The sequence below is a fragment of the Rattus norvegicus genome, chromosome 17 (genome assembly GCF_021556685.1).
Source record: "Rattus norvegicus strain SHRSP/BbbUtx chromosome 17, alternate assembly SHRSP_T2T, whole genome shotgun sequence".
In the NCBI taxonomy this organism is placed as follows: domain Eukaryota; kingdom Metazoa; phylum Chordata; class Mammalia; order Rodentia; family Muridae; genus Rattus; species Rattus norvegicus.
Window position 1 is genome coordinate 81,256,416 of NC_141550.1, and position 11,085 is coordinate 81,267,500.

An 11,085-nucleotide genomic window follows, 5' to 3' on the forward strand; every position below is an offset into this window, starting at 1 on the left:
TGGCTTTCTGGGTCCTCAAAGGCAGAAAGATCTTGTAAACATGTAAATTAGATATGAAAGAGAGCTCGAGGCAAAGTAAATAAACAAACAAATAAATAAATAAATAAATAAATAATAAAAACACACAGTAAATAGAACGGAGTGAAGAGGGATGTGTTAAGGCATAGCAAAGAAAAAGGCTTGGTTGCTATTCTCTTTTTCCCCTATTTGTGTGCATTTAATGGAAACCTTGTCTCTTTCTTTTTTTAATTAATTAATTAATTTACATTGAAGATGCTGTCTCCTTCCTGGTCCCCCTTCCACAATTCTTCATTCCCCTTTTCTTTGCCTCTGAAAGGGTGCTCCTTCCTCCACGCCCCCACCCCACCCCCGACCCTCCCACCCCCATCCCCACTCCCCACCCTCCCAACCCCCATCCCGGCCACGAGGCCTCAGGTCTCCACAGGATTAACCACATCCTCTCCAACTGAGGCCAAACAAGGCAGTCCTTTGCCCCACATATCTTCTGGGGCGGGGGTGGGGGGTGCGCCTCGGACCAGCCTGTGTATTGGAAACCTTGCTTTTCCGTGAAATGTTCCACTAGCGGATGGTTCATGCTCTCAGCCGCATCCTTAGGGACCACGGGGAAATCACGATGCTAAATGTCAGTTTACCTACTGCACACTTACTGCCAGCATTGCTAGTCATAGTGACTTAAAAACAAGCAAGTTGTAGAGCAAATGTGACCTAAATCCAGCGTCTGCAAGATACACGCTTCCTGTCTCTCCGCTGTCCCCTGGACAGTACGCACGCCTTTCCTTCAGTAGGTAGGGATGACGGTTGGGTCCCACTGGAAGTGTTTGCTGACCGGCATGACCCTCCGTCAGAGCAGTGGGAAAGGGAGCTCCTGCAGCGAATGAGAAGAGCCTTCTTTCCGGACTATTCTATTGAGAATACACCTGGCTAACTTCCTTCTTGTGTCCACATATTAGTGTCTGCTTCCTGGAGGACCAAGATTTATAATTCAGATCATGCATCACAGGGCTTCAGTGAGAATTCATCACTTGAAATTTATAATATGAAGTATTTCCTCTTACAGAAGAGTGCACAGGTCTCTTTCTGTATCATAAATAATAAGCAGGCGCTTAGGAAACCATGACCCAAGCTGAGAAACAGAGTTACGCAGTCACTTACACGGTTCCTTATCCCTCCCCATGGTGAATGCTCCATTTTAACCCCGAGGACATGACCAAGATGGCTGCCTCCTAGTTCAAATCACATAATCCTTTGCCAAACTTAAGGGATGGTTCTTTTACAGACATGTATATATACCCTCCTGAAAATTGCTTTGTATATAAAATGAAATAGTTCTTCTATTTTTTTCATTTGGGTAACTGTTTAAAGGTCTGTAAAATGTTGTTGACTTGTAATATTACTGACGTTATATATTCAAGCACAGTATCTAAGAAATACATCTTTAACAATTTGATATGCTGCTCCTCGGTTCCTGTGTCCAGACCCTTGGCTCCAGCTGAGTATGTAGCAGAGGATGGCCTTGTTGGGCACCAATGGGAGGAGAAGCCCTTGGTCCTGCCAAGGCTCGACCCCCTAGTGTAGGGGAATGTCAGGGCAGGGAGGTGGGAAGGGGAGGGTGGATGGGTGGGGGAGCACCCTCACAGAGGAAGAGGGAGGAGGGGTCAGATAAGAGGTGTATGGACCAGAAATCGGGAAAGAGGATAACATTTGAAATGTAAAATTAAAAATATCCAATAAAAACCAATTTTATATGCAAGACTGTTTGGTTCACAGAGAGCAGAAAAGGACATCAGATGCCTTAGACCTGGAATTATAGACCATTGTGAGCTGGCATGTGGGTGATGGGAATAGAACCTGGGTCCTATAGAGGAGCAGCCGTGATCTTAACCACTGAGCTTTCTCTCCATCCCCTATAAATATGGTTTTAGACTCCATTTTGTTTCATTGCTCTATTTTTAAATTTTTTGCATTGATATTGCGCAAATCTTAATTATAGTTTACACTGCATATTAATGGCATTTGTTTGTACTTAACCCTTGACATTCCTACTTCAGTGTAAACTCAAGAGTCACCTATCGATCTGTGCAAACCACAGTGTGCTTCCTTTGAATACAATGCCTGTTTGGAGAGACTAGCTTCTAGTCCACAGTATCGGATATCTCTTCATCTATTTGGGACTTCTTCATATTTTCAGTAAAAATTTCAAAGCATAAAAATCTCTAGAAGGCATGCCTTTTCACTTCATTTTTTAAAGTAGATTTTTTTATAGTAAAATATTTTTATAAACATGGAAAAGCAGCAACAGAACATAGAAACCTTCAAGCACGTAGGAAACCTTTTCCTCTTCAGAAGGCAAACTTATATATTTATCGCCACATATTCAATAATATTTGAATTTATTTACATTGTAAATATTTAATGTATGTAGCACGCTGTTTTGACATACAAATGCATAGTGAAATAATCATTACCACTCAATAAATGAACATATGTCACCTTCTGTAGTGGCATTTTGTGTACATAACAAGAACATCTGAAAATACCCCACAAATTTCTGTGTGTAAGGAAGTCTTATTAATTGCTGTCTCCCCTATGCACATAGATTTTGCTAATTCTACCCAATTTATATGCGTACTTTGACCTTTCATCCCAATTTTCCCCTTTCCAACACGTCTGGAAACCGAGATTTTACTCTCTCCAATTAGTCAGCATTTTAATGCCTTATTTTTCCTTTATCATTTTCACATATGTGTGAGTGTGTGTACATGCGTGTGCATGCACATCTGTTTATGTGTGGATTTGTGTGCAGACCGGTGTATGTGGAGGCTCGAGGTTGATGTTGGGAGTCAACGTCAGTCAAAGCCACTTGTCACTCTGGCTAGTCTCAGCAGCCAGCTTGCTCTGGGGATCCCTTTCCTTTCCACAGCAGTTAAGACACCACACCCACCTGGCACTCCAATGGCTGCAGGGGCTCCAACTCCAGCATCAAGTACTTTAACCTCCAAGATATCTCATCACCCAAAATATCCAAATACTTTTCTAGTATTTTATATTTTTGGTTGTGAGCCTGGCCATCTCTCGAAAGGAAAAAAAAAAACCTACAACAGCAAAAAAGTATTTTATAATTCTACCTTTAAGAAGTTTTTTAAAAACATATTTTACAAAGGCAATATACCTTGTATCTTGACAGTAATGCTGATAAACTCTTCAAATCTAAGAAATGGTGTGTGGATTCTTTTGGACTTTTTTTTTTATTTTTTTTTTTTATTAACTTGAGTATTTCTTATATACATTTCGAGTGTTATTCCCTTTCCCAGTTTCCGGGCAAACATCCCCCTCCCCCCTCTCCTTCCTTATGGGTGTTCCCCTCCCAACCCTCCCCCCATTGCTGCCCTCCCCCCAACAGTCTAGTTCACTGGGGGTTCAGTCTTAGCAGGACCCAGGGCTTCCCCTTCCACTGGTGCTCTTACTAGGCTATTCATTGTTACCTATGAGGTCAGAGTCCAGGGTCAGTCCATGTATAGTCTTTAGGTAGTGGCTTAGTCCCTGGAAGCTCTGGTTGCTTGACATTGTTGTACATATGGGGTCTCAAGCCCCTTCAAGCTCTTCCAGTTCTTTCTCTGATTCCTTCAACGGGGGTTCTATTCTCAGTTCAGTGGTTTGCTGCTGGCATTCGCCTCTGTGTTTGCTGTATTCTGGCTGTGTCTCTCAGGAGCGATCTACATCCGGCTCCTGTCGGTCTGCACTTCTTTGCTTCATCCATCTTGTCTAATTGGGTGGCTGTATATGTGTGGGCCACATGTGGGGCAGGCTCTGAATGGGTGTTACTTCAGTCTCTGTTTTAATCTTTGCCTCTCTCTTCCCTGCCAAGGGTATTCTTGTTCCCCTTTTAGAGAAGGAGTGAAGCGTTCACATTTTGATCATCCGTCTTGAGTTTCATTTGTTCTAGGCATCTAGGGTAATTCAAGCATTTGGGCTAATAGCCACTTATCAATGAGTGCATACCATGTATGTCTTTCTGTGATTGGGTTAGCTCACTCAGAATGATATTTTCCAGTTCCAACCATTTGCCTACGAATTTCATAAACTCGTTGTTTTTGATAGCTGAGTAATATTCCATTGTGTAGATGTACCACATTTTCTGTATCCATTCCTCTGTTGAAGGGCATCTGGGTTCTTTCCAGCTTCTGGCTATTATAAATAAGGCTGCGATGAACATAGTGGAGCATGTGTCTTTGTTATATGTTGGGGCATCTTTTGGGTATATGCCCAAGAGAGGTATAGCTGGATCCTCAGGCAGTTCAATGTCCAATTTTCTGAGGAACCTCCAGACTGATTTCCAGAATGGTTGTACCAGTCTGCAATCCCACCAACAATGGAGGAGTGTTCCTCTTTCTCCGCATCCTCGCCAGCATCTGCTGTCACCTAAGTTTTTGATCTTAGCCATTCTCACTGGTGTGAGGTGAAATCTCAGGGTTGTTTTGATTTGCATTTCCCTTATGACTAAAGATGTTGAACATTTCTTTAGGTGTTTCTCAGCCATTCGGCATTCCTCAGCTGTGAATTGTTTGTTTAGCTCTGAACCCCATTTTTTAATAGGGTTATTTGTTTCCCTGCAGTCTAACTTCTTGAGTTCTTTGTATATTTTGGATATAAGGCCTCTATCTGTTGTAGGATTGGTAAAGATCTTTTCCCAATGTGTTGGTTGCCGTTTTGCTTTTGGACTTTTTTATAGACACGATCAAAAGCACCTGTAAAAATGGCAGTTCTGGGTCGTCTTTTAGAATTTCCAACAAATAAAAATGATTACCCATACTTCCGGAAGAGGGAGAATTCCCAGTTTCAGACTGTACCTTGATTCATAAAACAACAAGAAAAAAGAAAAATGTGTGTGCATGCATGTTTGCATATGTCTGGGCATACATATGTCTGGGTATACATGTTTGCATATATATGTGTATGCATACATGTTTGCATATATGTGGGCATATATATGTGTGGGCATGCAAATGTGTGTGCATGCAAGTTTGCATATGTGTGTGCATACATGTTTGCATATTTTTGAGCTTATATATGTGTGTGCATACATGTTTGCATGTGTGGTCATATATGTGTGTGTAATAAATGTTTGCATTTGTGTGTGCATACATGTTTGCATATGTGTGGGCATATATATGTGTGGGCATGCAAATGTGTGGATATACATGTTTGCATATGTGTGGGCATACATATTTGCATATATGTGTGCATTCATGTTTGCATATGTCTGGGCATACATATGTGTGGACATACATACATACATACATACATACATGTGAATCTGTGTACAGATGGTTCAGTGAGGATTTTGGTTTCTTTGAAAAACAGAATACTATGGAAATATGTTTTGGTTTTAATCCAAGGTGTGGGATATGTAGTTGCTTCAGATTGTCCACTGTAGCTGACTATGATTTGCTTCATGCTGTGGCGGTGGGGGGTGTGCTGAGGGGTAATATGATTTTGCCAGTTGCAGATCGTTTCTGTGATTGTGTGATGTTTGGAGCTCGGGGGACTTTTCACAGGGTGTGTAAATGCGAGGGCCCCGAAAGACAGGATGGGTTGGTGGTTGGTTGTCGTTGGTCCTGGTTTGTTGTGCACAAAGAAGAAATGAGAAGGAGAAATTAGACATCCTGAAGGTAAAGATCAGACCTGCCCCAAGGAGCGTGTCACCCCTAATGAGCAGGAAGTAGTCCAACAACAATATTAGCCTCTTGCCCTTCGCTCCTATCTCATGCAAGGGAGGTTGAAAGTGTAAAAAAGTGTCGGAGAAGGGTGAAAGAAAAAAGAACCCACAGAGTAGCCAAAGTCTGACCACAGATGGGTACACACAGAACCCCGAGGTTAAACTTGAGAATCAAGTTTTGATTTTGCGACTTCGTAAAACTACATCCAACCCCGCTCACCAGCTACAAGTCATTTTCTATAAAACAAAATTTTCGGCAACTAAAAATTACAGCCACAAAGAAGCCCTCAAATTTCAGGGCCTTAACACCTGAATCTGTTGTGTGAGACAGTCAGAGGAATGAAGAGATATTTCCAGAAAGGACACTAGGTGACACCCAGAGGGACGAGGAAGCCTGCCTCAGAAGAAATCTGTCATAGATTACAGAAATCCCCATTATTATTAGCTCGACCAAACCCACAGTTCAGGGTCTGGGCAGATGGCTCAGTCACTAAAATGTGTCCTATGCAAGGATGGAGACCTGAGTTTGACTCCTAGAACCCAGTTTACAGAAATTCAATATGGTGGCCCTGGCTTTCTATGGCAGCGTTGAACCAATGCCAATCAATGTTGAACAAGTAGAGACAGGAGGACACCTGGAGCTCTCTGGCCGGCCATTCTAGCCCATTTGTAAGCTCCAGGCCACTGAAAGACCTAGTCTCAAAGAAATGTGAATGACATGCAAAGTGTATGCACACAAACATGTACACACACACACACACACACCACTTCAAACTACACTTACCTAACTTCTCTTCTAAAAAGGCAGAACCAGCCAAGCCCAGGCTAAGCAGCCATCTTTCTAAGATTAACTCTAGGTGACACTGCTCTTTTGTGCTTCTCTGCATCCATTAGGTTTTAAATGGCACGAGCAAACTACATTAGTTTTTCTGCACTGGTGCCCATAATGTCCCAGTGTTTGGAACCTATTGACATGAAAAGTGATTCCAAAATCAATGACGCTACTCCAAACTGTAAGCCGTGAAGGCTAGAGTGCACTGAGCCAAGCCTAAAAGCCAACGGTTTGGAAGGGACCTGGGAAATCATTCTACTGAGAAAGTCAGGGATGTGTACCCGAAGAGTGGCAGAGCCACACGCAGAATCAAGGGGCTGGTTCCCAAGCCAGGTTCTCTTCATCACTGGTCACCTAACTGTTTTTTTAAAGCCCACTCATGGTGGGGAGGGGGGCAAACTCGCCTTTATTCGAAGACTTTATGCAAATTGAAAAACACTGTGCATAATTAGTACATGCCTTGCTGGATCTGTTTCTAGGCAGAAAGAGAATTGAATGCATCTGACGTCTGCCTCTCTGATATCTTACAATTCAAATACTTCTTCCTGTGTTCTCCCATCTATTCAGTAAGTCCGAACAAACATCTGTGTGCGTTCCCCACGCTCCCCATGCGCTGAGGCTCACGTGCACATGAAGGCTTGCTAATGTGCACAACGAGCCACGGGAGTGGGTCTGGCTCCGAGAAGAGGGCAAAAGCATTGGGTGTGTGAGGGGTGGCAGTGTTAATGGGGTGTTTGAGCAGGGTCATGGGCCCAGGAAGAGGCCGAAAGGCCAGAGCACCAGCTGCACAGAGAGGCCTGAAGATGCAGAAAGCCATATGGCAGGAGCGGCGGAGAGGCTGGGGGACATCTTCTGCGGCTGGGTGGGTCTGGGTTTGAACTCTTTGACTGAGAGTGTCGTGGTCTTCATAAGAGCAGTTCTGCCATGAGCTCACATGTTCAAGACCTCATCCTCAGCTGGCAGTGCTCCTTCTGGAGACTGTGGAAACTGTGGGAGACCAATCCGAGCTCGAGAAAGTAGGTCATGGAGGGCATATCTCTGAAGGTTATCACTCGTCCCCAGGTCTTTCTCCCCTCTCATCTACCAGGAGGTAAGCAGTCTCTAGCACAGTGTGGTGGTTTGAATATGCTTGACCCATGGAAAGTGGCACTTTAAGGAGGTGTGGCCTTGTTGGAGGAAGTGTGGACTTTGACTCCTCCTCCTATGCTAAGGCTCCGCCCAGTGCAGAAGACAGTTTCTCCTGGTTGCTTTCCGGTCAAGGCTCTCAGCTTCTTCTCCAGCAACATGTCTGCTTGGATGCTGTCATTCTTCCCGCCATAATGATAATGGACTGAACCTCTGAAACTGTAAGCCAGCCACAATTAAACGTCCCTTATAAGAGATGCCTGGGTCATGGTGTCCAAGACCCAAACTAAGGCACACAGGATCCTGTTGTCACAATGCTCTACCTTACCACCAGCCAGGAGTCGAGAGAGCCAGGAACCCTGAACTGAGACATTTGAGACAGTGAGCCGAAGCCAAGCTTTTCTCCTTGAAGTCATTCCTTGGTGTTATTGTTACAGCTTCATGAATGTAACAGCGTAAGGACATGACTCGTGTTCTAGGCAGCCATAACAATTAACCAATAAAACACTTAGCAAAATGTCTAGCCTGTGGTAAAGATTGTCCACTACCATTTCAGAAGCCCAGAAGTAGCTTGGTGGAGCCGACCAGTTTGACTAGGACCAAAGTTTCCTTGACAGGCAGACTGGCCTTCAATGTGGAGACAAGCTTGAAGTGAGGTCATCATAAGCTGGGATCTGCGTTTCAGGAAATAATTACCATACGACAAAAGAAGAGAGACAGAGGATGGGGGGAGTCCGTCTTCTATTAATCACTGCGAGGTGTGGGTGTGTGGGATGCCCCTCCATGCAACCATCTGTTTCCTCTTCAGACTGCCACTCCCCTGCCTCCTCGCTGGATGAATGAATGAATGAAACTCATCCTTCCAAGCAGATGGGAGCAGGATTTATAGCCTTTCAGGAAAACTGAAAATCATGAGGCTCAGACACCGTCCCCTGCCTCACAGTAAGCAGCAGCCCTGAGATTCATACGAGTGGGGGGCAGAAACTGAACCTCACGCGGATAGGTCTAAACAACATTTACTATTCATGCATTAAATATCAGAAAACTAGAGCCCTGGGGTGACGAGGAGACTAAGACCGGAAACTGCTAACACCAACAATAAAGCTAAAATAATAAAAGTTCCACTGGATTCCAGTAGGTGGCAGCATCCGGCACTGTTTTAAGGCCATTGCGAACAGGTCCACCGCCTGCACTGTGAGGCAAGGTGCTCGGCCAGGACAGGATTTTCTTACTTTCATTGAACCGCGCAATCACTTTATCGCGATGGGTATGAGCGTCCTAGTTTAAAGGAGCAAACTCAAAGCTACTGAATCCTGATATCAACAGCAGGCCCGGGTAGGGAGGGCTAACGCCGCCCGATGCTGAAGGCAGCACTGAGAGAGGCCTCCTATGAGCTGCTTACTCCGCGGCTGGCTCCTTCTGCGCCCTGCTGTGTGCCTTGCTTTCTTTCCCACAGGCCCAGTTCTCAGGGCACGGGTGAAAGGCAATGTCCACTAGGCTTCCTGTCCAGCACCTGTTGTTTAACAGGAAATGAAGGGATGGAGCTGGAACTCAGTCACAGAGCTCTCACCCAGCCTGTGGGAAGCACGAGTTCAATCCCCAATATTGTTAAAAAAAGGAAACTATTTATTGAGCAACTACTCACGTTAGGATTTACATGCCAAACATCAGCTTCTGGCCCCCGACAGGATTCACGCCCAAACAGTCTAGCCTCTTGTTCCAGGTTCCTCCGGTTTCCCAAATGACTTTGCAAGGCCTGGCCTGGCTCTGACCTGGCCTTAAAGCTTCCCTTCCTGTGCCAACAGGATTGCCCCGACTGCTCCCACCACAAGAGGAGGTGTCAGCGTTTCTCTACCACAAAGCATGGCTTCCGTGTGCTTTCTCTAAGTGAAGGCACAGTGAAGTGTTAGCCCACAAAATGGCACTTGAAGCTCTTAAGGCCAACCGCACAGACTTTCAGACCAGGAATCTGGAGGCAGACATTAGGGTTTAAGGTCTTATCAGTTCCTGGAGGATTTGTTTTTATAGTGTTGCTCTGTCATTTGTTGGTGATTTGGGCCATACAGCTCTGGGGTCCTTCATGACATAGGATTCTGGTGATGAGCCCTGACTAGCTTAACCACAAAGCATAAATAAATATGAGAATTGTTAACTACTGATATTTATTAACCACTTTGCAGGGAGGCAAATATAAGCATTATGCCCATTTTATAGATGAGGAAACCAAGGCTAGAGAATCCTCCAGTATTACAAAAGCAGAAAGTGGGTAAAACAAATATAAGAGTCTCTGACTCCAGAGAGAGAGTTCCTAAACTTATTCTGCTGTCCACTCAATCTCCATCTGCAAATTCTAACATCCAAAATGTTAAATGAATTCCATCTGAAACTGTTTATGGAAACCACCAGCTTCCTATTATTATACACGTGAATACATACATACATGTGTGCACACATAAATATATGCATATACATATATGCATACAGACACGAGAACACACACGTAGGGGGAGGAGAGAGAGAGAGAGAGAGAGAGAGAGAGAGAGAGAGAGAGAGAGACTTCTAACCAATGGAAGAGAATTGGTCCAACTTCTAGAGATGGCAAGGTGGAAATAAACTGGTCTTGGCTGCCGCCCTTGGCTTACTGGGTTTTGCAATCACACAAAATACATGCATGTGTGACAACTTCACATGGGAAAGAGAGGCAAGACCTTGGTACTTTTCTATGACAACCGACTTTGAACTTCCCTCACAACCTCATAGGAAAATGTCAATTGCCCTTTTGTGCATGCTGTACATCAAGGGTGACATAGTAGGAGCTCTTTCCACAGCAGGACTCCTGCTCACTTGTGAGAATTCTCTGCATTCATTCTTTTTTTAAAAATCCCCTTGACCATAATTCCAGGGAGAAGAGCATCAGGGGGGAGAGGATTGTATTTTAGCCACAGCTTTTGAGAGGTTTCATTCCACCATGGGAACAACATGGCAGGCCACCTTATATCAAAGTAGACAGGAAACAGGATGGGACAGAATAGGAAAGGGCCAGGGCAATATAGAACCCCTATACGTCCAACTAAGCTCCACCTCCCAGCAGTCTACTTAAAACGAAATCCACCAATGGGTTAAACTATTAACTAGATCAGAGCCCGTGGGACCTAATTGACTATCCAAAGTGACTGTACTTCACTAGTATCCTGGGCCTCCCTCAATCCAGCTAAACTAACAATCACTTACCCCTTCTCCATCCGTATGCTGGCTGGCATGCAGTAAGCGCTCGATAAATATTTGTTCACACAAGAGAAGGTATGAATTCAGCCTTGGGAGAGGAAAGGTAGGTTGGGTCTTCATTCCCAAAGACGAAGTTCCTTAAATCCCCGTCTCCTCTGTGGCTCTC